This window comes from Bos taurus, chromosome 23, assembly GCF_002263795.3.
Source record: "Bos taurus isolate L1 Dominette 01449 registration number 42190680 breed Hereford chromosome 23, ARS-UCD2.0, whole genome shotgun sequence".
Taxonomy (NCBI): Eukaryota; Metazoa; Chordata; class Mammalia; order Artiodactyla; family Bovidae; genus Bos; species Bos taurus.
In genome coordinates, this window is record NC_037350.1 from 8,551,201 (window position 1) to 8,579,108 (window position 27,908).

The 27,908-nt window shown below is 51.5% G+C and overlaps 1 protein-coding gene across 3 annotated transcripts in view; it reads left to right on the forward strand.

Moving 5' to 3' along the window:
* The window catches only part of PACSIN1 (protein kinase C and casein kinase substrate in neurons 1), a 64,963-nt gene that overhangs the window by 27,523 nt on the left and 9,532 nt on the right, over positions 1 to 27,908 (forward strand). The window contains exon 1 of one of the 3 annotated variants that reach the window (XM_059880347.1): positions 7,839 to 7,913. The exons of 1 other annotated variant lie outside the window; for it this stretch is intronic. The gene's annotated coding sequence lies outside the window, so the exon portion shown is untranslated. Of the gene's footprint in view, positions 1 to 7,838; positions 7,914 to 7,975; positions 8,206 to 27,908 lie in introns of those variants that run through there. One more of the 3 variants, XM_005223249.5, reaches the window with a different exon arrangement.

Consider the following 27,908-nt stretch of genomic DNA (forward strand, 5'->3'; position numbering starts at 1 on the left):
TAGAGGGCTCCCCGTCCAGCCGATCTCAGCTGGCACTCCGCCCCCCAGCCCCAGGTTCCAGAGAGAGGCTTGGTTATTTTTTAAAAACATATTTCTTTTTTAAAAAATTATTATTATCTTGGCTGTGCTGGGTCTTCTTGGTGGCGTGCAAGCTTTCTCTAGTCGCCACGTGTGGGCCTAGTTAGCCCGCGGCACGTGGGACCTACTTTCCTGACCAGGGATGGAATCCACGTCCCCTTCATTAGAAGGCAGATACTTAACCGCTGGACCACAAGGGAAGTCCTGAGGCTTGGTTATTTGGGGGGTTTTTTTGGCCTTGCTGTGAGTTTTATGGGATCTTAGTTCCCTCAACCTGGGATCGAACCTGGGCCCTTGCCAGTGAAAGCACGGAGTCCTAACCACTAAACTGTCAGGGAATTCCTGAGGCTCAGTTGTTTTGAATGTTGCAAAAACCTGTCGCCTTGTTGAGCATTTCCCAGTTGAGGCAACCCAGCCCATCCAGTACTTCAGAGCTCTTTGCTTTTGGTGAGAATTTTCTCAGTTCAGCGTGGAAATGTTGATTATACCATGCCGGTCAGAAGCTCGACCTGATAATTGAGTAAAAAGTAAATTTGTTTTCCAATTGAAAAACATGTGCAATCTGTTTGATAGATTAAAATCTTTCAAAATGGGGGTTTCCTTGGTCAAAAAATATGTAAAAGGTCCCTGAGTGGTGCAGAGGTTGAATAGTCCAACCCTCTCACTTTGAAGGAGAGAGGGGAGACCCAGGTCAGGTCTCTGGGCTGGAATGGGGCCAAGATAGGACCAAAAGCCGGAGCTTCAGATTGATGGGAGAGGCCAGTGCCTGAACAGCCTTCCTGTGTGTGTGTGTCTGCCCTGGGCTGTCCGCCCCCTAGAACAGCGACTGTGACTGGCATTCCCTTTGATCGCTGCTCAAACATTAGGGAGATGTAAAAGCCTCTTTGATCACAGTGTCATGGAACAGGCATTACAGGCTAGGAGCAGTGCTCCAGGTGTGCTCCCTGGGCTGTCTATCATAGTGGGGAGCTACCTGGAAAGAAGGTTATAAAAAAAAATGCAAAGTCTTGGGTCCCATCATAGACCTATCCTGGTACCCTGGAGCTCCCCACCCCCATATGGAAACCCCAGCTCTTGTTACTCACACCCTGGTGTAACCCTCGCCAACCTCCCTGCACGGACTCTGGGCTTGGCCATTGGCTTGCTTTGGCCAGTGAGATGTTGGCCAGCATGATGGAAGCAGAGGCTTGAGAGCTAAACGCTCACACCTTGGAGGACTTCCCAGATGGCTCAGTGGTAAAGAATCTGCCTGCCAGTGCAGGAGATACAAGAGACTCGGGTTCGATCCCTGGGTCGGGAATATTCCCTGGAGTAGGAAACAGCAACTCACTCCAGTATTCTTGCCTGGAAAGTTCCATGGACGGGGGAGCCTGGCGGGCTACAGTCCACGGGGTCACAAAGAGTTGAGCACGACACATGCACACGTTGGAACTTGTCCGTTTGGACTATATGCTCTTGAAACCCTGAGCTACCATATAAGTAGGGCCAGGTACTTGGCGGGAGAGACCACGTGGGGATAAGGGCAGGGAGGGGAGGGGGCGAGGGGCAGAGACAGGTACTCAGCCAGCTGCCGGCCACCCGGGCATCTCAGTCCTGTGAATGAAGAAGCTGCTTTGGACATTCCAGCCCCAGCTGAGGCACATGGAAATGAACCACCGAGTGGAACCCAGGCAACTCACACCCTCGTGGTGGGGTGTTAGTGACCAGGGTTCTTGATCTTCCCCAATCAATAGAAATCGACTAGCGCCAGACAAGAAATTCAGACAGGCTTTAATGGGGACCTCTGCTGCAGCAGAGAGGGGCAGCAAGAACAAAACAACAGATTCCCTTGCTTGTTTGCTCCCTGAGGGCGGTGAGCTTGTCCCTTATATGGGGTGAGGGTGGGGGTGTGTCCAGGGGTCTGGCCAGAGGGGTCACTTAGGTGTTTTGCCCACCCTTAGGTGGTGGTGTGTGCAGGGAGCATGCATAGTAACTGCTTTTGCTCCCAAGGCCCTGTTTTTGCTTCAGGCTCTTCAAAAGTCACAGGTGGGTTTTTTGGTCTCTGTATCTTTTGGTCCAGAATTTGCCCCAAGTCCCATACAGTTTCATTGTATTTTGTCGCTCAAGGAGCGGTGTGTCCAGGTGCAAGCATTGCAGCGCTGCAGCAGAGGGTCCCGGGTCCCAGCCTGTCTCAGGGGCTGGGGTGCTGGTTACTGCCAGGCAGGGCTCCCCACTCGACCCCTGCTCATGGGAGTGGGTAGGGCTGGGGTGCAGTTTTCTCCCATGGTGTTTGGCTACAGTTGAGCATTTCTTGTTTTAAAGATTTTTATCTTGCTAAACTGCACCTCTCCTAATTCTTTGGCTGAAGAGAGGAGGCTTTTTTTAGGGCTGTTATTGTCCATACTCATTGGTCTTCCTGGGTTGCTGGCTTCTCCAGCCGCACACCTGTGATATATCGGCTGAAAAGAAAACCCAGAGAACTCACTGTCCTGTCATTCTTTGGGTTCCAAGGTCTCTAGTCGGCCTGTCTTCTTTTCTCCCCTTTTAGAGTCTTATATTTGTTTATGTCCAGGACTTTTAGCTGGACTTTGCAGAAGGAGGAGGGACAAGTACATTTACTCCATCTTGCCCAGGAACCAGAAATCTATGATTTGCCTGTTCTTGAACTTCATATAAATAGAGTCCGTTTAGTGTGCTCTGTTAAGTCTGGCTTCTCTTGCTCACCATGATGTCTTGAGATGTTTTCCATGTACTTGTGTGTAGCTGGGTGTTTTCACTGCTATATAGTATTCAGCTGTGCAAACAAACCACACAGTAGAATTTGCACTGCGGAGTCCTAGACAGCAGTGAAAAAGCAAGTGATCGCAACTGCATGCAATAACCCCATGATTTATTGATCAGTCCCTCTGTGGATATGCATTTGGGTTGCTTCCAGTTTGTAGCTATTATGAGCAAAGCTGCTACAAGTGCTCTTGGTCATAGGTTTCAGTGGCCACACACACTCATTCCTGTTGGGAGTAAATATTGCAAAAGCCTCTCAACTGGTCTCTTCATTTCAGCTGTTGCCTCCTTCTAGCCGGTTTTCCACGTCAAAGCCGCAGTGACCTTCTGAAAACATTAACCGGATCTCTTCCCCACCCTTGCTCAAAAATACCAGTGGCTTCCTTTCTTGCTTAGAATGAAATCCAGGTCCTCACCGTGGTCCACAAGGCCCTACAGGACCTAGCCCCGGCCTGTTCTCTGTTCCTACCCCTACCCACCCACCTGTCCCCATCCATTCAGTTTTGGGTGCCTTCAGTGTGCCTAGCTCGCTCCCACTTCAGGGCGATGTGCCCGAGCTGTTCCCTCTGCCAGAAACATTCTGCCCCCAATCATCACATACCTCCCTTTCCCTTTTATACAGGTCTTTGTTCAGATGTTACCTCTTCAAAGAGGGATTCAAGGGACTTCCCTGGTGGTCCAGTGGTTAAGACGCCACTCTTCCTCTGCAGGGGGCATGGGTTTGAGCCCTGGTCAGGGAACGAAGATCCAATATGCCATATGGCATGGCCAAAAAATAAAAAATTAAAAAACTAAGTTAAAAGTCAAGCATTAAAAAAAAAAAAAAGGATTCTAAAATGGCCCCCACTCATCCTCTATTCCTTTACCCACATTATTTTTCTTGATGGTACCCAGAGCCACTTGAACTTTTACTGTATTTATTGTGTGTCTCCCGCTTTGGCGTGAAACATCCATGGGGTCATCTCATGGTTCTGTGTCCCACTGCCTAGAGCTGTGGTGCTCAGGAAACATCTGTTAAACGTATTAAAGACACTGACATGGGATTTGGGCACATGCCTCTGTTCTGACACCAGCATCATCTTCAGGCTGTTTCACAGGCCAAGTCCCCAAGACTCTAATCTCCTGGGACCTTGTGACAATGTAGACTCTGATCTGGAGGTCTGGGGTGGGACCTGAGAGGCTGGCGGTCCTCCCAGCTCCCAGGGGATGCCCAGGCTGTGGGGTCTGAGACCCAGGCTTTGAATAGTGAGGCCGTTACTGCGCTGAACTGGTTTTCACATCTGTTCATTGTGGAAAGCAAGTGGTGATGTGTGGAAAGCACGGTGCATGGTGCCTGGCCTTAGCACACTCTCAGTAAGTTTCAACTGCCCCTCCTCTGGGGGCTTTCAGGGTCTGAAACTTGAAGCGCCTGTTGATTTTCTGCCTCTGGTCATCCCCACCCCACCTTGTTTGGTCCCCTCCACTAACCCTCAGCAGAGCCTTGTCCAGGTTATTTCTCCGTTGCTGGCCAGCCCCACCTGTCAGGGGCAGAGGCTAGGGGAGGATTCTGATACTTTGACAGTCATGAGGGCATTATGCAAATGAGATGCAAAGCAGCAGTTAATGAGCCCTGATTGTGTTTGCGCAGCACTGGGGAACAGGGAGGATTACTGCTGGGCTGGGGCGGGGAATGGGGGTTGGGGGGGGTGGGGACCACGATGCTCTTTCGGGTTGGAGAAGGAGACGGTGACAAAAGGGATTGGCTTCTCTGGGGGCCACGAGAGCAGCTGCCCTGTGGCCTGGGCAAGGCCCTCTCCGTATTTGTAGACTGATCCAACCTGTGGGACTGGAACACGATTAAGGTCCAGGAGGTCTGGCACAGGGTGTATGTCTGTGTGTGTGTGTGTACACGGGTGTGTGTGTGTGTGGATTAGGGAGTGTCCCTGGGCCTGTCTGGGGCCTACAAGTACAGTAGTGGAGGCTGCAGATGACAACTCCTTGATGTTTTTCTAGCTCAAGTAACATGCCGAGGAAAGTTGTCACAGAACCGACAGAGACTTCCCCAGCAGTCCAGTGGTTAAGACTCCGTTCTTCTACTGTAGGGAGTTCAGGTTCGAACCCTGGTTGGGGAACTAAGGTTCCCCCCCAAAAAAACACCAAAAGACAAAAAAAATTGGCAGAGGACAATTTTCCCCTGAATGGGGGTCCATGTGGGAAGAAGGAGACAAGGAAGGTAGGAGATAAAGATGGGGCAGTTTCAAAGGGCACAGGCTGACAGGTGTAACCTGTTACCGGTATTTTTGCTGCTTTGCTGCTGCTGCTCCTGCTAAATCGCTTCAGTCGTGTCCGACTCTGTGCGACCCCAGAGATGGCAGCCCACCAGGCTCCCCCGCCCCTGGGATTCTCCAGGCGAGAACACCGGAGTGGGTTGCCATTTCCTTCTCCAATGCATGAAAGTGAAAAGTGAAAGTGAAGTTGCTCAGTCGTGTCCGATTCTTCGCAACCGCATGGACTGCAGCCTACCAGGCTCCTCCATCCATGGGGTTTTCCAGGCAAGAGTACTGGAATGGGGTGCCATCACCATCTCCATTTGCTGCTTTAGGGGGTCTCTTATCAATGTCAACTTTGACAAAAATTAAGTCTGTCCAATCTTGTTGTCTTCTTCCCTCATGAACCTCTCTTGGGGACCCTCCCAACAGCAGATGGGGCCGGATCAGGCTGATGGAGGTGGGCGGGGGGCAGCTGTCTTTGATATCCCTGGTTGAAGCTGGCTGTTTAGGAGAAAGATGATCCGAGGCTGGGGGCTGGCAGGCGGACCGGGGGCTCTGCTTACAGGGCCTGGGAACTCAATCCCTCCCTGCCCGCTAGCTCTCCTGGGAACCTCTCCTCTCAGGCACCAGGCATCCCCACACTCTTGGCCTGGATGTGGACCTCAGTGACTATTGAGGACCTCCAGGTCTGGGGACACCCAGCATCAGGCTTTTGGCCCAAGGAGGCCAGGCTGGAAGTCACCTCTGAGGTTGTTTGGGGGGATCCTCACCCATGTCCACTCTGACATATTCTAGTACATATGACCCTGTCTTGCCTTGATCTAAGGATGAGAAGCATCCTCTTAGAAAATGGGTGGCTGTCACCATGTTTCGCAGTCAGAGCTTTCCTAATGGAACCCAAGGGATACGCCTGGCAGGCAGGGAGTTCAAATCCCAGCCCAGGCATTTTCTGCCTTTGTCCTCTTGGGCAAATTGCTCAACCACTCAGAGCCTCTTTCCTCCTCAGTCCTGGAGCCTCACAGAGATGCTGCAAGAGAAGAAGGGTCCAGAACATCCACTAGCCCGTCACCCCTGAGGGCAGAGACTTTGTTTTGCTGGTGGCCTGCATCCCAGCATGTAGAACCCCAGGCACATAGTGGGTGCCTAGTCAATATCCGGTGAATGAATGAAGTGCCCCATTTCATCTGTTCCAAGATGATTTCCCCCTCAATTTTGACATCACTGATATTAGGGTGCTTCATACAATCTGTATTAATAGCATGTCTTGGTTTAATTGGCAGCAGACTTATGACCGAGAGAGTTTTAGATGGGATGAATTGTGGAAGCAGCTGTCACTGTATTAACAGGCACTTTTTGGCTTAATTTTTGGTGGGTCCACACACTTTCTGATTGTGTGTGCCCTCTCTGGGCTGTGCGGGATCCCTGGGTATTGCCCTGGGGCACGGGGCCTGCAGTGACCCTGCCTGAGGTCTTTCTGAGGCTGTCCTGGGCTGAGGGTAGCGCTCCTATGGGGAACACTGTGTGTCCTGGGCCCCTTTCCCTTCTTGACCTAAAAACCCCCTCCCCTGGCCCCCACTGGATGTTACCTATCCCTCCTGGTCGGTGGCAGGACTCTTTGAAGTCTGGAATTCTTTTGGGGGAAGGGGGTCTATTTTGTTCAATCCTGTCTTGATTCCAGGTACCAGGACTGGACAACAACTAGGGGGATGGAGGGAAATCTGTGAGCTGTCTAGGCTGAGGGGCTGTAGGTGGGATCTAGTCTGGACCAGGCAGAGGACTTTTCAGAATGAGAGAGAGGGAGTTGGGGAGGTGGACCCGTCTCCCCACCCTCCCACAGTCCCCTCCAGGCCCCCCACAGCAGACCGAGAGACCGAAGGCAGATTAGTGTCCAGAGGAGCAGACAGATCCTCTCCTAGAAAGGGGCTCGTTGTTCAGTCCCCTGGCTGGGACACTCACTTGTGTCACCAATCCCCTCCCATGAGGCCAGCGTTGGGGGCGTGTGTACAGCTGCAATTTTGTAGGGGAAGAGTTTATGCATTGTATGTTCTGGATTCATGTAGATGTGTGTACACATGTCAAAGATATGTGTACACTGATAGTAGTGTTACAGTATATGTGTGTGTGTGTTATCTGTACACGTATAGGTAAGTACACAGACGTGTGGAAATGCACATGTGCAAATACACATAATGAGTGTTTGTATATGTAAGTGTGTCATTGGCATGCACATGTGCATGGACAAGTATTGGTGTGGATGGGTCATACATGTGCAGTACATGTTTGCTGTGGGGCATGTGGGACAGTGCTGGCCTGTGGGAGCAGCGCCAGAATTAGAATCACAAGGCCTGGCTGCCAGTAAGGAGCCTGGGAGCCTTGGATGCCCAGACGGGTGGTTTTACTACTATGGGCCTCAGTTTCCAATCTGTAAAATGGGCATGGAATCTCTTGGAATGTAAGAACACTTGGCCTGACCCAGAAAAATCTCAAAAGTTTGAAATTGAGAAGTGATTGAATGAGAATAAATGATTAAGCAAATAGAAATGTTCTGCAGAGCGACACGTGGTAGCATTTTCAGGACCTGAGGGGAGCATGTGGAAAGGACGCAACTTCCAGAGTCTTGAAGTTGGGAGGCAGGGTCTTGGGGACCCCGTCCCCTCGCCCTGCCCCGGCGCGGGGCGTGGCTGCCGGAGCCCGGGAAGATGAAGCATGCGCGTGCCCGCCCGGGGGTGCGGGCGCAGCGCAGGAGGCGGGCGTCCCCTGGTGTCCGCGGGAGGGAGGCTGTCTGAGCCAGCATTGCCCAGTTGCCATGGAAACGAGCAGACGGAGGTGGGCGGCAGGAGAAGGAGGCGGGTCGGGAGGAGGGACGGGGAGGAGGCGGCGGCGGGCGGCAGGCGGCGGGTGGCGGGGAGCCGGTGTCTGCAGCCCTGGAGCCGCCGCGTTCGCGAGCGAGTGGTGGAGGGAACCCAGGAGGACAGAGCCCCCGGCCCAGGCGTCAGGCCCTCTCCCCGCCCGCCGCCACGGAGCAGGAGGAGGGCAGCCGGCCCCTCCGGCCCCGGCCTGGCCCAGCGGGGGCCGCGCGCGCCTCCGTGCTCCGGGCTTGGTGCCCAGACGGGCCCAGGTAGGCATCTCGGTGGGGACAGCCGGAAGAGGCTGTCCGGAGACTGGGGCCGGCGTCAGCTCCTGCCTTCCCACCGGCAGGACCGGGCGGCAAGCCCTGGGGCCAGTGGACCTGGAGGGGCGCAGCCTGCGTCCCCAGAGGCCCTTTGCAGAAGCTGGGTCCTCCCCATCAGGAGGACTGTCCCTGTTACTGCCCACTCTGCGCTTCTGTCCTGCCACAGGTCCTTACCAGAGAAGTGCCCCTTCCCTCGCAGAGTGGGCCCAGGGCGCCAGAGCTTCCAGGAGCCCCTGGTGCTGCTGCTTCCCAGGCTGAGGCTTGGAGGTCGGGGTGGGGGTGTGGGTGTGGATGTCCCCCACCCCAGCTCAGGGCAGTCCTAGGCCCTGGCCATAGGGAACCAGCAGGCCCACCTCCTACCCCCACACCAGCAGCCTCCCTGCTGGCCCCGTGGGGCCTGGGTTAGACCCCGGGTCAGGGAGGAGACCTGTCTTTTCCCCCAGGCTCAGGCCCTTCCCCTCCTTTCTCTCCCTGTAGACCCAGTTCCCCCAGATCTCCCCAAGGGCCCTGTCCCACCTGCCCCATTAGCAGGCCCAGGGTCTCCATGCTGGGTAGGGGCCGGCCTCGATGGGGTGGGGTGCCCAAGGCCCTCCCTTCCCCTCTCTGTCCCTCTGCAGCGTGGCTCCCAGGATGGACTCAGACGCTGCTGGGGGAGCTGGGGCACTGCAGAGGAGCCTCTGCTGCTGCCTGGGAGGGGGTGGGGCTGGGCCTGGGGAGGAGCTGGGTGGCACTGCCGGGCTGTGGGCACAGAGCAGGCAGGAGGGCCTGCGGCAGAGCAGTGGGCGCAGAGCACCGGCCTTGGGGTGGGGGGGGGGGGAGCCCTGGGCCACAGCTGAAGGGCCTCGACCAGCATGGGGGGAGATCCCAGCCCAAGGTGGGCAGGGGGTGGCGTGTCAACCTCCAGCCTGCCCTGGGGCTTAGGACCTGAAGGGTCTGCCCTGTTCTCCCGCCTGCCCTCCGTCCCCAGCAGCCCCTGAGAGCTGGGCTGGCTCCTTGGCTGGGTCTCGGCACCGCACTGGAGCTCCCCCTTCCATGGGCACTCGGGGGTGAGAGGACCTGGGACAGGGCCTAGGTGATGGGGTCAGGGGAAGCGTGCTGAGAAGCTCCATTCATTCATTTCTGCAAACCACAGTTGCACTTGCTGAATATAGGTACAGAGGTCTCCTACTTTGGAGTTAAAGGCCCAGGTGAGAGGGTGGGCCTGGGGGTGGCAGGAACTGGGTGGGGAGGTGCAGATTTGCTCAGAAGCCAGCAACCCAGTAACTCGTGTGCACCCCCTTGTCTCCGAGCCCTGGCACTCTCCTTCCGACCAGCCTCCATCCCATCCCCATCAGGATAGGAGCCAGTGAGGCCTGGTGGGCAGACTCTTTTGGCAGAAGTTGGAAAGAGCCGACCCTTCCCCCGAACTCCCACTCCTGTTTGGCCTTCTCTAGGCCACAATCCCCTTCACCATTTTCTCTGTCCCACGCGTCCTGGGCTCTGTGTTTGCTCGCTCTGTCTCTCCTACACTGTTGCCCCCAGACTCTGGGGCAGTCATCGCACAGGAATGGAAGCCCCATCCCATCACACCTAGTGGGCTCACAGCCCAGGGCCCCCGGGCCCCACCCCCCTGCAGCCTTCCCTGCAGCGGAAGCAGCTGAAGCGTGGCTGCAGGAGCATCAGAGGCCCCGGGACTGGAACAGTTTGGCCCGGGCTGGCCCTCCCCTCGTGCCCCCGGTGTAGGAGGTCTGGGGAGAGGAAGCCGAATCTCCACTTGGCTCTCAGGGCTCCAAAGCTGAGCTCCAGGCTTCTTTAAATTGGTCCTCCCGCTGTGCTCCCCATCTCAAGAAGCAGCACGCCCTGCCCCCGCCAGGCGCTCAGGCCCAAACCCCAGCACCACCTTGACCCCTCACTTTCACATCCAAACCATCAGCAAATCCTCTTGGCCCCAAAGTCAGTATCTCCCAATTCCAAGGACTTCTCGACAGCTTCCGACATTACTGCCTTGCTCTGAGTCCCTATCTTCCATCACTGGGGTGGTGGGGGGCTGCAGCTGCCTGCCAGCAGGTGCCCCCTGTAGTACACGCTCCCCCTCGCCTCCCCCAGCAGCCAGGGATCTTTTGAAACCCAAGTCAGGTCACACCTCACCTCTTCTCACACCCTGCAGTGGTTCCTGTCTCACTCGATGGGGGGAAGTCACAGGCCCCCCTCTGACCTACAAGCTGCCACGTGTCTGCATCACCTCCCAGTCAGCCTCCCTGACTTCAGCCTTCCCCCTCACTCGCTCTGCTCCAGCCACGTGGCCCCCTTGTTCCTCAACCCTGGCAGCTGTGCTTCACCCCAGGGCCTTTGCACCGGCTGTTCCCGTGGCCTGAACACTCTTCCTCCAGATATCTGCGTGGCGCCCTCCATTACCTCCTTCAGGACTCTGCTCAAATGCCGCCTTCTAAGAACGGCCTTCTCTGACCAGCCTGTGTAAAACAGAACCACTCCTTAGCCCCCACCATCCCTCCCTGTCCCCTGTTCTTCCCCAGAGCTTTGGTCACCTTCTAACACACTTGATCATTTACTTTTTCGTCCAGTTTCTTGTCTTGCCAGCCCTTTAGAGTGTCAGCTCTTTGAGGCACAGGGGTTTCCAGCTTGCTCACACTGTAGCACGGAAGTGAGTAAGTGAAGTTGCTCAGTCGTGTCCGATTCTTTGCGACCCCATGGACTATAGCCTACCAGGCTCCTCTGTCCATGGGATTTTCCAGGCAATAGTACTGAAGTGGGTTGCCATTTCCTTCTCCAGGGGAACCTTCCCGACCCAGGTTTCGAACCCAGGTTTCCCGCATTGTAGGCAGACACTTTGCCATCTGAGCCACCAGAGCTGCACAGAAAGGATCAGGGCTGCAATTAAAGCCATGAGTCTTTGGTTCAGTGGCTGGCCCCCTTGCCTCTGCAGGGTAACGAGGAGGTGGGTTTCAGCCTCACAAGGGAAGGGATGCAATGCCCACTGCCCACCCCGCCCCCCGGGGACTGGGCAGTTGCCCCAGGGCATCGAGTGGGACAAGATGTCCTTCAAGGACTGAGTGTGCTTCTTACCTTTCTCTGGCCCAGCCGTGGCCGGGAGAGCTCTCCTCAGCCAGGAAGGGGCAGAGAGCGAGCTGTGTGCCCTCCACCCCTGGTGCTGCTCAGGGTGGAGGGCCCCTCCTTCCTGGTCAGAGTTCCGTGCCTTCGGGAAAACCTGCGGTGCATGCCCCAGGAGTATCACTCCCAGAGGGGGCAGACCTGGTTCCTGCCCCTCCAGGCTGGAGATGCGGAGGGCTTGGGACAGGACACACCTTGTCAGGACAGAGCGTCTGCCCGTGGGAAAAGTGGTGTCAAGGAGAGGCACCCACAGCAGAGAGGATGGGGCCCTGTCTTCCCACCAGCTCCCACCCCGTCTGTGGAACCTGAGTCAGGGCTGTGATTATAGTGGGTCACTGGGAGGTGGTCCCTGGAAACACTGAGTGTGTGGAGGTGAGGCAGGAATCGTTTTTGATTAAGCAGGTTCCCACTGTGGGCAGCGGCAGCTCCATCCAGCGGGCCCCTCAGAGAAGCAGTGTAGGACGCGCCCCAGACGAGCCCCCAGGAAGGCAGGGAGCCGGGGTGTGTGTCTACCAGGTCAGCTGGTCGTTACCTGAGGCTGCCCCAACTTCCCTCTTTCCTACTTGCTTTTCTTTAACTGTTGTTATCCTTAATCATCTGATGAGCGATATTTATCCACTGCTTGGTCTCCTGCCTGCGCTGCAGTGTAGGCCCTGTGCGGGAAGCCTGGTCTCCTTCCCTGCCGAGCCTGCAGCACCCACAATGGGCTTCCAGGCTCCCTAGAGATGGGCAGGCCTAATGAGATGTCGCCCCACCCGCTTGGCCTGGGAGCTGGGCACTCGGAGCAGAAGGGAGGGCCTGGGGCCTGGTGGGGCTGGAGGAAGAGGGGAAAGGCTGGGGAGGGTGAGGTGCTGAAGTCTGGGGTCTGAGGAGCGGCAGGGAGGGGAGGCCAGGCACGGGCAGCTGGGGTGGGTCCCTTCCACCCTTCCCCTGGGGTGAGCCCACCCATTTCCTTCAGCTCCATGTCTCTCGGGGGTCTGCCTTCCTCAGTCTCCCCATTTGCTTCCACCCCTTTCCTGCCTCCCCACCTTGGGGTTTATAGTTTCTGTAGGCAGGCCCTCTGGGGACTGTCTGGGGCACCCACCTCATAGGAGATGGAGGTTGGGTAGTCTGGATTTTAGATCCAAAGAAAAGAAGGCCAGACAAAGCCAGGTCTGGGACCTTCTCTTCCCCACCTGGAGACCTGGGGTTCTAGATGAAGCCCAGTCGTCTCCTGGAAAGCAATCTTAGCTGGGCTGCTGTAACAGACCACCACAGACTGGGTGATTTAAACAGCAGACCCCGATTTCTCACAGTCTGGAGGCTGGAAGGCCGATATCGATGTCGGGGCCCTGGTGAGACCTGTCTTCCAGGCTTGTCGATGGTGGCCTTCCCGCTGTGTCCTCACCCAGCCCCGTGCTCTGCTGGAGCCCGGGGAGAGGGCGCGGCCCTCCCTTCCTCCTCTTAGCTTGGACTCCGATCCTGTTGGATTAGGACCTCACCCCCGTGAACTCATTTAACTTTAATCACCTCCTGAAAGCCTGTCTCCAGATGCAGTCACTTCGTGGGGACAGAGCATCACCATATAAATTTTGAGGCGGACACAGTTCAGTCCCTAGCAGAAGTCTACGGGGATGTTAGTCCATAGAGGTGAGACGGAGAGGAGAAGGCATCCGGGGAGATGCTTCCCTGTGGCTCAGAGGGTAAAGAATCCGCCTGCGATGTGGGAGACTTGGGTTTTGTCCCTGGGTGGCGAAGATCCCCTGGAGAAGGGAAAGGCTACCCACTCCTGTATTCTGGCCTGGAAAATCCCCACAGACAGAGGAGCCTGGCGGGCTACAGTCCATGGGGTCGCAAAGACTCAGACACGACTGAGGGACTAACACCAGGGAGATTACCCAGACGGCCTCCTGTTTTAAAAGCTCTGACGCTCTGGGAAGTATGGGTAATAATACCCAGAGTAATAATAACGCTGAGCTCACACCAACTCCATGGGGTTGGGGGTAGCATCACCTCCATTTTGCAGATGAGGAAACTGAGGCACAAAGCGTTTAAGCCGTTTGCCAAAGTCACACCATCCGTAAAGTGGCAAAGCTGGGATTTGAACCCGCTCGCCCTGTCCGGCCCCGAGGCAGGGCCTGTAACCAACCTGCTCTTGGTGCTGACCTGGGGGAGAGCAAGCTGCCTCCTGAGACAGCGAGGCATGGTTGATGGCTGGCATTGCCGAGGAGCCGCACCAGGGTGTGGGATGAGGTGGGCCTCAAGGCAAGCCGGACAGTTTTGGGGAGAGACGATTGTGGGAAGGAGGACGGCGTGCACCCCAGGCAGCAGGGAAGGTGCGAACAGAACCCGGAGTCAGCTTGGGGGTGGTGTCACAGGGAGGGCCGGAAGGGGAGCATGTTCCAGCTGACCTGGACCCTTCCTGCTGCCTCGGAAGCCCCAGCAGGGCCTGGTGAGGGTCCTTGTGTGGCTCCAGGCCAGGCACAGTGAACTCGTCCATGTCTGGGTGAGCTGAGGGTTGGGGAACTGTGGGAACGTTTGTGGAAGCTGAGGCCCACCCTGGGTGAGGGCATGTAGCTCTGGCTTCGCGGGGCCCCGCCCAGGTTTGAGCTGAGCTGGTCCCTTAGGCCAGGAGTGCTGGGGTGACACCCGTGGAATGACTCTGGACCGGGCACCAGGGCAGGGAGGGGCAGGGGAGGGACTCACCCCTGGGCCTGCGTCTGACCCTGCCTTCTCCCTGCTGTGTGACCTTGGACATGTTTGTATTATTATTAGTCCATAGAGGTGAGACGGAGAGGAGAAGGCATCCGGGGAGATGCTTCCCTGTGGCTCAGAGGGTAAAGAATCCGCCTGCGATGTGGGAGACTTGGGTTTTGTCCCTGGGTGGCGAAGATCCCCTGGAGAAGGGAAAGGCTACCCACTCCCGTATTAAAATTATTACCCATGTCTCAGAGAAGGCAGAGAAGTCACCACCTATTTCAATGTGTTTTTTTAATTAAAAAAATTTATTTATTTTAATTGGAGGCTAATTACTTTACAGTATTGAGGTGGTTTTGCCATCCATCGACATGAATCAGCCACGGGTGTACAGGTGTCCCCCATCCTGAACCCCCTCCCGCCTCCCTCTCCACCCCATCCCTCTGGGTTGTCCCAGAGCACCAGCTTTGAGTGCCCTGCTTCGTGCATGGAACTTGCACTGAGCATCTGCTTTACATATGGTAATAGACATGTTTCGGTGCTGTTCTCTCATATCGTCCTACCTTTGCCTTCTCCCACATCCTCTAGAAGTCTGTTCTTTAAAACGGTGTCTCTTTTCCTGTCTTGCATATGGGGTCGTCGTTACCATCTTTCTAAATTCCACATATGTGTGTTAATATACTGTATTGGTGTTTCTCTTTCTGACTTAACTTCACTTTGTATAATAGGCTCCAGTTTCGTCTGCCTCATTAGAACTGACTCAAATGCATCCTTTTCTGTAGCTGAGTAATATTCTATTGTATACATTTTGGGGTTGTTATGATTCATTTATATATTTAATGGGTTGTTACGAGGATTAGAAATAGAGTGTATGAAGAGATTGGCACACAGTAGGCACTCAAAAATGGTTGTGGTTGATATGAAGGAAGAGTGAAGCGGGGGGTGACCGGCTGAGAATATTGACACCTATTCTGACTGTACTTCGGACCCCTAAGGAGGGAGGGCACCACCCAAAGGGAAGAATCATCACAGGGAATCAAGGAGGGAGAGACCGTGGAACTGGACCCGGAGGGTTGACCAGAAGGAGAGGAAGGGGTCCAGAGACAGAGGACGGGAGGGATCTGGGACCTCTGCTCTTGTGGGAGGATGCCGGCTCCTGGTTGCGTCTTCATCATTTATTGGACATCGGCTGTGTGCAGGTGACTGTTTGATGCTTGAGTACAGAATTCAGTGTTTCTGCTATTTACTGAACAAATGTTGCAAAAGGGTGACATTTTTTTCATTCATTCAGTAAATAAGTATTGTGCACTTACTGTGTGCCAGGCACTGCCCTGGATGTTGATAAAATATAGCAGAGAGTCAGACAAAATCGCTAGGCTTACAGAGTTAATGTTCTAAGTGGGAGAGGAAGACAGTAAGCACGATGACTACTGTGATGAGAGGCTGTCGCATGGTAACAAGTGTTATGCAGACTGCAAAAGTGAGGAGGAAAGGGAACAAAGAGGAGAGCCGGGGTGGAAAAAGAGTTTAGAGTTGAAATGGGGGGAGGTCAGGACATTCGAGCAGAACTGGAAATCTGGGGGTGTGGGTGGGGAACCATTCCTAGCAGGTGCAAAGGCCCTGGGGTTAGAACAGCAAGGAAGTCAGTAGAGCTGGAGGAGATAAAGAATGGTAGGAGGTGAGGCCAGAGGGGCAAGGGGAGGGCCAGCAGGTCACGCAGGGCCTCCTGGCAAGGAACTAGACTCCTCAGCGGAAATGGGGAGCCCTGGGAGGAACGTGAGTAGTGCACTGGAAGAATCAGATTTAGCTTTTACCAGTTTCCTTCTGTCTGATGCCTGGGGAACAGACCAGGTTTGGGGAGAGACAAGCAGGGTCAGAGGCAGGAGGACCAGTGAAGAGGCTACTGTAGGCAGGTGGAGGCGCTGGGACCAGCGTGATTGAGAGTAAAGCTCAGGACCTGCTGCTGGGCCGGGTAGAGGGTGGGAGGAGAAAGCGGAGCTGGATGACTCCGAGGGCTGTGGTTATTAGTGGCTAAACCCGTTCAAGTCCACACCGAGCCGTCCACACCAGGCCTGCCCTCCCCACTCCACCCCCGAGGCTCATGTCTAACTCTTCTATCCCTTCTCCAAGTCAGGGGTTCAGGGAACATGACCACAGCCTCTGCCCTCAAGGTCTTTTAAAGGCAGCTAGCGGTGGGCTTGGGGCCTGAGGGGGGACACCTTTTGCCCTGGGGCTCCTTTCTCTCTAAAGGTGAGGTCAAGGGCAGCATTGAAAGTTCAGATTTTCACAGGGGTCTGTGGTTTTCAAAAAGCTTACTGCCCTTTTATCATTTGATCTTTGAAGGCTCAAGTATTGTTTTCTCATCATATGAGTTCGAAAACTGGGATCCCCGTGGCGCAACCTGGCTGAGACCTCACTGGTCAGCAGTCAAGCTGGGGCCAGAGCCCCTCAGCCTGATGCCGCACCTGTGCCAAGGGCTGCACCATCCTTGTGGGTGGAAAAGGCCTGGCACCTTCCCTGGCTCCACAGAGAGGTTAGTGTTGGTGTTAGACATGCCGCTCAGTCGCGTCCGACTCTTTGTGACCCCATGGATCACGGCCTGCCAGGTTCCTCTGTCCGTGGGATTCTCCAGGCAAGAATCCTGGAGTGGTTTGTCATTCCCTTCTCCAGGGGATCTTCTCGACCCAGGGATCAAACCTGGGTCTCCTGCATTGCAGACAGAGAGGGCCCACCCTGAAAAGGGACCCCCACTCCCATTCTAGCAACAGAGGTGACAAGTCAGTAGTGAGAGCTGGCAGGCTCCTGGAGTCAGATCTCAGCCCCTGGGCGCTCGTCTGCACCATGGGGGTGACGACAACCCCCGCCTTCCAGGACTGCGGTGGGGGTTAGAGCCGTCCAGACGTGCAAACAGGCCTTGGCCCCAAGTCTGCTCCACAAATGCCAACTGTTGTCATTAGGGATAAAGGGCTTTCTGGGCCTCACAGCTTTACAGCCACAGTGAGAAAGGTCAGATGGGCGCTGTGCCCGTATGATGGGCTGAGGAGCCCTGAGCGCGGATGGGGCTCACCCACCGGGAGCAGCGGATTCTGGCCACAAGGGCTTCTTGACCTGAGAGATGCCGCGCTCCATGGCGGCAGCCCCTGACCACCGTTCAGGGAGGCCCCGGCGTTTGCCAGAGTGAGGCCGCCCGCCTGCACCCTGGGTGAGGGTGTGAGGCCGATTTGGAGGAAGCAGGGGCGAGTTGGGGTGGTGTGTCTGGCCACGCGGTGCTGGGGGCTCCCACGCCTCCTCCCACTTCTCTGTCCTGATGCTGCCTGCCTGGCCTCCTGGGCCGCCTCTGCGGGTCCGCCCCGGGGTTAGACTGGGCTGGACCCTCTCCTCTGTCTCATCTAATCCTTGAGTCTGGTTGCATCGTTCCCATTTGCCAGCAAGGCCCAGCAAGGCCCAGCAAGGCCATGTGAATTGCCTGGCATCACACAGCAACTTGGTGGCAGAGCAGGGACCCCAAGGCTAGAACTATTTCCACTGCACATTCTACATCAGCCAGGAGCCAGGAGACCCTGCCTGTACCCAGGGTGGGACCACAGCCAGCTCCACCCGCCCTGGATTGGACAGGGGGAGAGTGGCCTCTGCTCTCATGCATTCCCTCCTAGCCTGACTTGCCAAGTCTTGACTGCTGTCCCCTCCCTCCACGCTTCAAGGACACCATCGTCCTGGCTCCCAGCTTACTCAGCTCTCCTCTAACACCTGGATCCTGGAGGCTTTTTTTTTTTAATTGTAGGATAATTGCTTTACAATATTGTGTTGGTTTCTGCCATACATCAACATGAATTAGTCATAGGTGTATATATATGTCCCCTTCCTCCTGAACCTCCCTCCCACCCCATCCCGCCCCTCTAGGTTGTCACAGAGCTCCCTGAGTCATACAGCACATTCCCACTGGCTATCTGTTTCACATTTGTAGTGTATATGTTTCCATGCTACCCTCTCCTTCCCCTCCGGTGTCCACAAGTCTCTTCTCCATGTCTGCACCTCCCTTGCAAGGCTGGAGGCTTTTTAAAAAGAATATGCAGTTTATGCAAGGCAAAACCTAAAAGGCACAAGAAGACCCATGGTGAAAATGCCTGCTCCCATCCCCCAGCCACCCAGTTCCCCGAAGGCAACCACCATTACTCAGCTTTCCAAAAATACGCTCTGCTCCTATATTTCCCCCCATAAAAATGGAAGCATCCAGGCACACAGTGCCAAACCTGGCTCGTTTTGCTTTAGTGACATGGCTTGGAGGGTTCTTTCCATTCAAGACCAGAGCATTCCGTCGCAGGCCTGCATTGTAATTTACTAAACCGGTCCCCTGTGGCCAGGCATTTGGGTTGTTTCCAGCCTTCGGTTCTTATAAGCAGTGCTGCAGTAAACAAATTGGGCGGCTTCAGTTCACCTAGCTAGCTGGAAAGTAGATGCCTACGGTGCATTTCTCTCCAACAAGGTTGTATTGAGTCCCTTCCCCACCACCAGGGGTGGGTCCAACCGCTCCTAGGACGGATGTCCCTACCCCCGACCCCGTCCCTGCCCCCACCTCCAGCTGCTGACAGTTGTACGCGCTGGGATCCCAAAGAGCAGAGCTCAGTGACTCCAAGGGTTCTAGGTGGGCTCTGACCTCAGGATACTTATTTACCTGCCCCGGTTGAGGGTCTTTCATTAAACATGCCTGCCCTTTACTGCTCCAAACCTAAATTCAAAATGTTCTTTATGAAGCGAGTACTGCTTTCTAAGTGAAAAGTGCCAAATTAAGAAGAAAAAAAAATCAGACTCATTTCTTTGTCCCTTGATGAATTCAGCTGCCTTCCCGCCCACCCACCGCTGCTGTGCATGAGCGTGGGAAAGTGTGTCTGAGGCTTTGCCAAGGTGAAAGGAACAAGATATATTTAGTGCCTGCGAAAAGTAGGGAGGCAATACTGGGTGGTTACTGGGAAAAGAGCACCAGGCTCTGGACATATGGGGAGGCTGAGGCCCCGGAAGGGGAGGGCCACCCTGCGCTGAAGCCTGTAGAGACTAGCCTGCCCCTGCAGTCCTCACTGGCCAAGGCTCAGAGTGTCCGAGGTGTGCCCTGCTCGAGGTTCACAGCTGCTAATAGGGTTGTTACTGAAAGTGGGGGTCCGGCTGCTTGCCGCTCTAAAGCCACTAAAGAGGCAAGGTTGGCGGAAAGTTGGCTTTATTTTGGAGGCTGGCAACCTCGGTAGGAGGGCAGACGCTTGTCCATAGGCCAACTCCCCGCCACTGACAATCGGGGGGCAAGAGCTTTTATAGACGGAGGGAGGGACTACATGCAGAAGCAGTGGGGTCAGCTCTCACGGTCATCCTGAAACTGGTGGTCTAATCAGCGTCATCTTGTTTTTTTATATTCTGTTGGAGTGCAATTGATTTACTGTTGTGCTGTGCGTTTTAGGTGTGCAACACAGTGATCCAGTTGTACATATATTTATTCTTTTTCAGATTCTTCACTCATATTACACAATATTGAGTATAGTTTCCTATGCTCCATGGTAGGTCCTTGTTATTTTTTTAAAAATAAACTATGTATTTTTATTTTATTTTTTAAAATTTGATTCTGTTTTACTTGTTGGCTGTGCGGGGTCTTCATTGCTGCAGGCAGGCTTTTCTCTAGTTGTGGCAAGCGGGCACTGTTCTGCCAGCGGCGTTCAGGCTCTAGGGCACACGGGCTCCACAGCCATGGTGCACAGACGTGTGGAGTCTGTGCTACACGGCGTGTGGAGTCTTCCCGGACCACGGTTCCAGTCCGTGTCCCCTGCATTGGCAAGTGGGCTCTTAAGCACTGGACTGCCAGAACCTGGTTATCTATTTTATATATAGTAGCGTGTGTATGGTAACCGCAAGCTCCCAATTTATCCTTCCCTCTCATGTTTCCCCTTCGGTAACCTTCAGTTCATTTTAGAACTCTGTGAGTATGCTTTTGTTTTATAAATAAGTTCATTTGTATAATTTTTTTAAAAATTAGGTCCCACATATGAGTTACGTATTTTTCTTTCTCTGACTTACAGAGCGAGACAATCTCTGGGTCTATCCATGTGGCTGCAAATGGCATTATTTCGTTCTTTTTACGGCTGGGTAGTATTCCGTTGTATATGTATACCACACCTTCTTTATCTGCTCACCTGTTGATGGACATTTTAGTTTGCTCACATGTCCTGACTATTGTGGGTAGTGCTGCAATGAACATTGGGGTGCATGGTGTGTTTGAAGTACGGTCTTCTTTGGATATATGCCCAGGAGTGGGATTGCTGGGCCATATGGTAGTTCTATTTTTAGCTTTTTTAAGGACCCTCCATACTATACTCTAGAGTGGTTATACCAATTCCCACCAGCAGTGTAGGAGGGTTCCCTTGTCTCCATCCACACCCTCTCCAGCATTTATTGTTTGTACTTTTTAATGATGTCCATTCTGACCAGTGTGAGATGATACCTAATTGTGGTTTTGGTTTGCTTTTCTGATAATTAGTGATGTAGAGCATCTTTTTGTGTTCTTTTTGGCCATCTGTATGTCTTCTTTGGAGAAATATCTGTTTGAATCTTCTGCCCATGTTTTAATTGGGTTGTTTGTTTTTTGACATAGAGCATCTTGATTGTTTTAAGTACAGTTCATCTTTAGCTTCAGGGTCAGTTTGCTCCCCTCTCGTTGAGGCCAGCTCTTGAAACTGGCAGCTTATAACATCGCTACAGTCGGTCATCATGTAGTTAACTTCTTCCACCTGGTGGGGGCTTTATCTTTAAGTGTCTATAAGACAGCTCACAGGATATGGCTCAGAATATTATCTATAGTCCTTGAGGAGGAACTAATGGTCCTTGACTATGTTTAATGACTTGACCATTATTATTTAGTCTTGTTGAACTTGTTGACTGTTTTCCTTTGTTTCTGCATTTTCTCATTTCTCTGATTAAATTTACTCATTGGTTAAAGTTTTTCCGAAGACAAAAAGCAGGCTGAGGACATGGGGGACAAAGACCATAGGGTTCTGCTCCATTTAAGCACCCCCTTCTCCTTGATACTCCTCAGTCTTGAGGAGGGACAGGTACAGAAAAAGGAAGAGAATAAAGTTTTGGACAAAGAGGTTAATCACAGCTCTGGCAAAGGAAGTCTGTTTTAGCTCCATTTCTGTTGCAGTTTCCCCAGAGCTTTGAGGGAATGGGCTGACAACTGCTATGGAGACTTTCTACTGAAGTGGGGCGGGTGTGAAAGTGAAAGTATTAGTCGCTGCATCATGTCCGGCTCTGCGATCCCATGGGCTGTAGCCACCAGGCTCCTCCGTCCGTGGGATTCTCCAGGCAAGAATACTGGAGTGGGTAGCCATTTCCTTCTCCAGACGATCTTTTGACCCAGGGTCTCCTGCATTGCAGGCAGATTCTTTACCATCTGAACCACCAGGGAAGCCCAAAATGGGGCATCGTCCTCCATAATTTTGGGAATGGACACAAAGTTGAAAATAATCTCAACTTCCAAACTTAGCATCCACAGTTTGTATTGTGAAAACATTACCTCTCTCTTTGATTATTTTGTCATAATACCTGGACAAACGTTTGAAAATCAATAGACGTATTACAATGAGGATGATAATCAAAATGCATCTTTGTATTATTCTCTGAATGTGTTGTTTTCCCCTTAATGGTTAAAGCAGATATACAATGTTTGTTTGTATATCAAACATATATACAGTGTTTGTTTACAAGATATACAGTGAATGTTTCCCCCTTTAATTACAAATCTTTCCATAGAAAGCATTGATAATCAATACATTTTTCCAGCATTGCCAGACGTGGCTCAGTTGCCTGCCCTGGGTCCTTCCAGGTCCCTCGGGGCTAGGCCTACTTTTTGTTTATATGTTGGCCTAGTTATCCATGATGGGGGAAAACTAATCAGATCCACCAAACAAGAACAGAGGCGTGCTGACGGGGAAACATTTGATAGGCTATACATTTTAGCACTGACACTCAGTTGTAACACAAGCATTGAACATAGGCTTTTTGTTGTTGTTGTTCAGTCACTCAGTCATCTCTGACTCTTTGCAACCCCATGAACTGCAACATGCCAGGCCTCCGTCCGTCACCATCTCCCGGAGTTTGCTCAAACTCATGTCCATTGAGTCGGTAATGCCACCCAACCATCTCATCCTCTGTCATCTCCTTCTCCTGCCTTCAATCTTTCCCAGCATCAGGGTCTTTTCCAATGAGTCGGCTCTTCACATCAGGTGGCCAAAGTACTAAAGCTTCAGCTTCAATATCAGCCCTTCCAGTAGATATTCAGGATTGATATCTTTTAGGATTGACTGGTTTGATCTCCTTGCTGTCCAAGGGACTCTCAAGAGTCTTCTGCACCACTGTTTGAAGGCATCAATTCTTTGGCACTCAGTCTTTTTTATTGTCCAACTCTCACATCTGTACATGACTACTGGAAGAAATCATAGCTTTGATTAGATGGACCTTCGTAGGCAAAGTGATATCTCTGCTTTTTAATACACTGTCTAGGTTTGTGATGGCTTTTCTTCCAAGGGACAAGTGTCTTTTAATTTAATGGCTGCAGTCACCATCTGCAGTGATTTTAAAACCCCAAAAAATAAAGACTGTCACTGTTTCCATTGTTTCCCCATCTGTTTGCCATGAAGTGATGGGATCAAAAGCCATGATCTTCGTTTTTTGAATGTTGAATTTTAAGTCAACTTTTTCACTCTCCACTTTCACTTTCGTCAAGAGGCTCTTTAGTTCTCCTTCACTTTCTGCCATAAAGGGTAGTGTCAGATAACCGCATATCTGAGGTTATTGATATTTCTCCCGGCAATCTTGATTCCAGCTTGTGCTTCATCCAATCTGGCATTTCTCATCATGTACTCTGCATATAAGTTAAATAAGCAGGGTGACAATATATAGCTCTGATGTACTCCTTTCCCAATTTTGAACCAGTCCATTGTTCCATGTCTATTTCTAACTGTTGCTTCTTGACCTGCATACAGGTTTCACAGGAAGCAGGAAAGGTGGTCTGGTATTCCCATCTCTAAGAATTTTCCACAGTTTGTTGCGATTCTACACCGTCAAAGGCTTTAGCATAGTCAGTGAAGTAGAAGTAGATGTTTTTATGGAATTCTCTAGCTTTTCCTATTATACAGTGGATGTTGGCAATTTGATTTCTGGTTCTTCTGCCTTTTCTAAATCTAGCTTGAACATATGGAAGTTCTTGGTTCACATACTGTTGAAGTCCAGCTTGAAGGATTTTGAGCATTACTTTGCTAGCATGTGAAATGTGTGCAATTGTGTGGTAGTTTGCACTTAAAGCCAGCAGTGATACACATCATAAATAATTGTACTCTATGATAACTCCAGTAGACAATTTTTTCCATCCTGAACATTGGGGTCAAAAATATGGTTTGAAACAAAACAATAGCTTTCCATTGTGCGTGCTCAGTAGCGTCCGACTCTCTGCAACCCCACAGACTGTAGCCTGCCAGGCTCCTCTGTCTCTGTACCAGCAAGAATACTGGGGTGATCTGCCATTTCCTACTCCAGGGAATCTCCCCGACCCAGGGATTGAACCTGTGTCTCCTGCACTGGCAGGCGGATTCTTTACCACTGACCCATCCGGGAATCCCAGCTTTCCATTAGAATTCTTTAAATTTCTTACCTAGTTCAGCAATATGATCTGAAAGTTATTAAATGTTGTCCATATTATTTAACTTAACCAAATAATCCTAGTTAGAGCTTCCCTGACAGCTCAGCGGGTAAAGAATATTCATGCAGTGCAAAAGACGCAAGAGATGTGGATTCTATCCCTGGGTCAGGAAGATCCCCTGGAAGAGGAAATGGCGACCCATGGACATTCTTGGGTTCTTGTCTGAAAAATCCAATGGACAGAGGAGCCTAGTGGGCTACAGTCTATGGGGTTGCAAAGAATTGAACATGACTGAGCAACTAAGCATGACAAATCCTAGTTACTTCACTATTTCTTCTGAGTGTCTAGGAGACCTTTAGAATACTCAAAGTTAGCTAGAGAAAGAAGCTTGAAGTCTGTTATTCAAAGGAACTCGATATTCTAGGAAAATTTTGGGGAGAACAAAAACCAAATTCTAGTCTTATAGTAGCTTACTATTAATAACAAAGATTCATTTAAATCCAATCTAATCTTAAATCACTCCTGACAGCATACAAAAGTCTTTTCTCCAAGTACCCCCTCCACTTTTTTCTGCAAATCTTTCATCACTTTTTGTTTCCATGATTCATCCCTTATTTTTCCTCCATCTGGAAACAGCTAGCTCTAGGACAAAGCTATTATAATTTTTTCTTTAACAAAAATATCTGCATTCTTTATGCTTTTTCTCATTGACAACAGATACCCTACTTGCTTTACAAACTGAAATGCTTCATTTTTAGTAGCTTTCATTACATATTTCAGTTTTTAACCTATAAAAACCTTAACAAAGCCAAGAAACAAGTAATTGAACTGTTACACCAGCATTTACTGATTGGCAAACTTAAGAACATTTTCCATAACCTCTAACAACTTACATTTTTCTCATAACCTAATTTCTCTTTAATATGGTACAAGATGCATGTTTAATAAACCCAACATCTTTTGAAGTTCTGCTAATTAACCCAAGGCTGAAGTCTCAGGCAAAGTGGGCTTTGTTTGTATTTCAAGGACATGATGAGAGTTAACTTCAAGTTTTCTCCCAGAAGTATTTTTGTTCTCTCAGAATTTTGTCAGAATTCTGAAAACAGTATTTTATCAAGCTAGCTTACTCTACATATGCAAAAGGAACAAGAATAATTTCAAAATTCTTTTGGAATTTCAAAAGAGTTTCATCTCAACCAATTTTCTCCAGAGGCTAAAGAATACTATTGTCGTATGTTGTTTAAAAAAATTATCTTTGAGACTCTCAGTTCAGTTCAGTCTCTCTGTCTGACTCTCAGTCTCACTCTTTGCGACCCCATGGACTGCAGCACTCCAGGCTTTCCTGTCCATCACCAACTCCCAGAGCTTGCTCAAACTCATGTCCATTGAGTGGATGATGCCATCCAACCATCTCATCCTCTGTCGTCCCCTTCTCCTCCTGCCTTCAGTCTTTCCCAGTATCAGGGTCTTTTCCAAGGAGTCAGTTCTTCGCATCAGGTGGCCAAAGTATTGGAGTTTCAGCTTCAGTGTCAGTCCTTCCAATGAATATTCAGGACTGATTTCCTTTAGGATGATGGGTTTGATCTCGTAGCAGTCCAAGGGACTCTCAAGAGTCTTCTCCAACACCACAGTTCAAAAGTATCAATTCTTCGGCACTCAGCTTTCTTCATAGTCCAACTCTCACATCCATACATGACCACTGGAAAAACCATAGCCTTGACTAGACGGACCTTTGTTGGCAGGGTAATATCTCTGCTTTTCAATATGCTATCTAGGTTGGTCATAACTTTCCTTCCAAGGAGTAAGCATCTTTTAATTTCATGGCTGCAGTCACCATCTGCAGTGATTTTGGAGCCCAAAAAAATAAAGTCTGCCACTGTTTCCATTGTTTCCCCATCTATTTGCCATGAAGTGATGGGACCAGATGCCATGATCTTCATAAAATTTTCTGAATGTTGAGTTTTAAGCCAACTTTTTCATTCTCTTTCACTTTCATCAAGAGGCTCTTTAGTTCTTCACTTTCTGCCATAAGGGTGATGTCATCTGTGTGTCTGAGGTTATTAATATTTCTCCGGGCAATCTTGATTCCAGCTTGTGCTTCATGCAGCCTGGCACTTCTCATGATGTACTCCGCATATAAATTAAATAAACAGGGCGACAATATACAGCCTTGACATACTCCTTTTCCAAATCGGAACCAGTCTGTTGTTCCATGTCCGGTTCTAACTATTGCTTCTTGACCTGCATACAGGTTTCCTAGGAGGCAGGTAAGGTGGTCTGGTATTCCTGTTTCTTGAACAATTCTGAGACTTTACTGGTGGTCCAGTGGTTGAGACTCGGTGCTTCCACTCCAGGGGGCACAGGTTTGATTCCTCATTGGGGAACTGGGATCCTATATGCCATGGTGTGGCCAAAAAATTTATCTTTTTCCTAAAAATACAAATTAAAATGAACAAATAAACTTTATATTTTTCTTTTAGTAACCTCATTGCTAAAACTTTTCTGTTCACACACATGGAATATGCACTCACACACCAGAAGACAGAACTGTCACAAATCTTCCAAGAGGATGACATGGAGTCCCAAATAAATACTTTGCCAGCACAAATTGTCCTCAGCCTCAGACACATGTCAGAACCAATTGGCAAAATGTCCAAATAGCAGTTGGAGCTGAAAAGAGAAGTTTGCCTGGGTGCACACTGGTGGACTTCTCAGTCTTGGAGCCCGTCAGTGGGTCTAGATGCCCGTTCCACCCAGGAGAAACATACACTGGCAGCCAGCGCTGAGCAGGGGAGAAATAGGGCAGATCCCTGAAACACATGGTTTCGGCAGCTGCTAGGAATGTCCCTCCAGACGCACCTTCTGGGGCCAGCTGGCCACAAGCAGCGGGTTCCTCACAGCCACCCCAGTGTGTGGTCATGGGAGAACCCCAGGGAGCTAGATACTGTGAGAGTGCAGCGGCCCTACGTTGGGGGCCAAAAACTGTTATCAAATGTAGGGGTCTGGCTGCTTGCTGCTCTAAAGACAGTAAAGAGGCAAGGCTGGTGGAAAGGAAAGTTTTCCGTATTTCTGAGCCGGCAAACTGGCAGGGAGGGCAGACTTCTATCCAAAGGCTGACTCCTCACCCCCGACAATCAGTGGGGAAGAGCTTTTATAGGTGCAAGGAGGGGGCTACTTGCAGAAAGAACACAGTCAGCTCTGACAGTCATCTTGAAGTTGGTCATGTGGTGGTCTGATCAGTGTCATCTTGATTGTTTTAAGTACAGCTAATTTTCAGTTCCCTGGTGGGCTGCCATCTATGGGGTCGCACAGAGTCGGATACGACTGAAGCGACTTAGCAGCAGCAGCAGTAATCTTCAGTTCCAGGGTCAGGTTATTCCCTTTTCTTTGAGTCCAACTCTTGGAATTGCGCAGCTTAGGTCATGGCTTAGAGAAGGAAATGGCAACCCACTCCAGTATTCTTGACTAGAGAATCCTGTGGACAGAGGAGCCTGGTGGGCTGCCGTCCATAGGGTCACACAGAGTCGGACGCAACTGAAGCAACTTAGCATGCATGCATGCATTGGAGAAAGAAATTGCAACCCACTCCAGTATTCTTGCCTGGAGAATCCCAGGGACAGAAGAGCTTGGTGGGCTGCCGTCTATGGAGTCATACAGAGTTGGACACGATTGAAGCGACTTAGCAGCAGCAGCAGGTCATGGCTACAGTAAGTGTCTGTAAGACAGCTCACAGGATATGGCTCAGAGTGTTATATATAGCCCTTGAGGAGGAGCTATATGACTTTGACTTTGCTTAAAGACTAAATGATTATTAGTTAGTCTTGTTGGACTTGTTTAGTCTTGTAGACTTTTAGTTTTGTTTCTGCATTTTCTCGTTTCTCTGATTAAACTGATTTGTTGACTGAAGTTTTTCCATAGACAGAAGGCAGGCTGGGGACATGGGGGTCAAGGATCAGAGGGTCCTGCTCCATTTCAGGGTCAGGCCCATCCTGGACTCACTGCCCCTTTGAAGACCAGGCCCCTGGCTCTCTGTGTCCTGTCTCCTGACTACTGAGCCATGCTTGTTAGAGGTAGCAGTATGGACTGGGTAGGGGTGGGAGTAGGGCAGCGCCTGGCCCGGCCCGGGGGCAATACACGGCCTAGATTGGAGAGCCGTGATGCCTGCCGACAGATCCAGGGCACACAGAGCCACCCC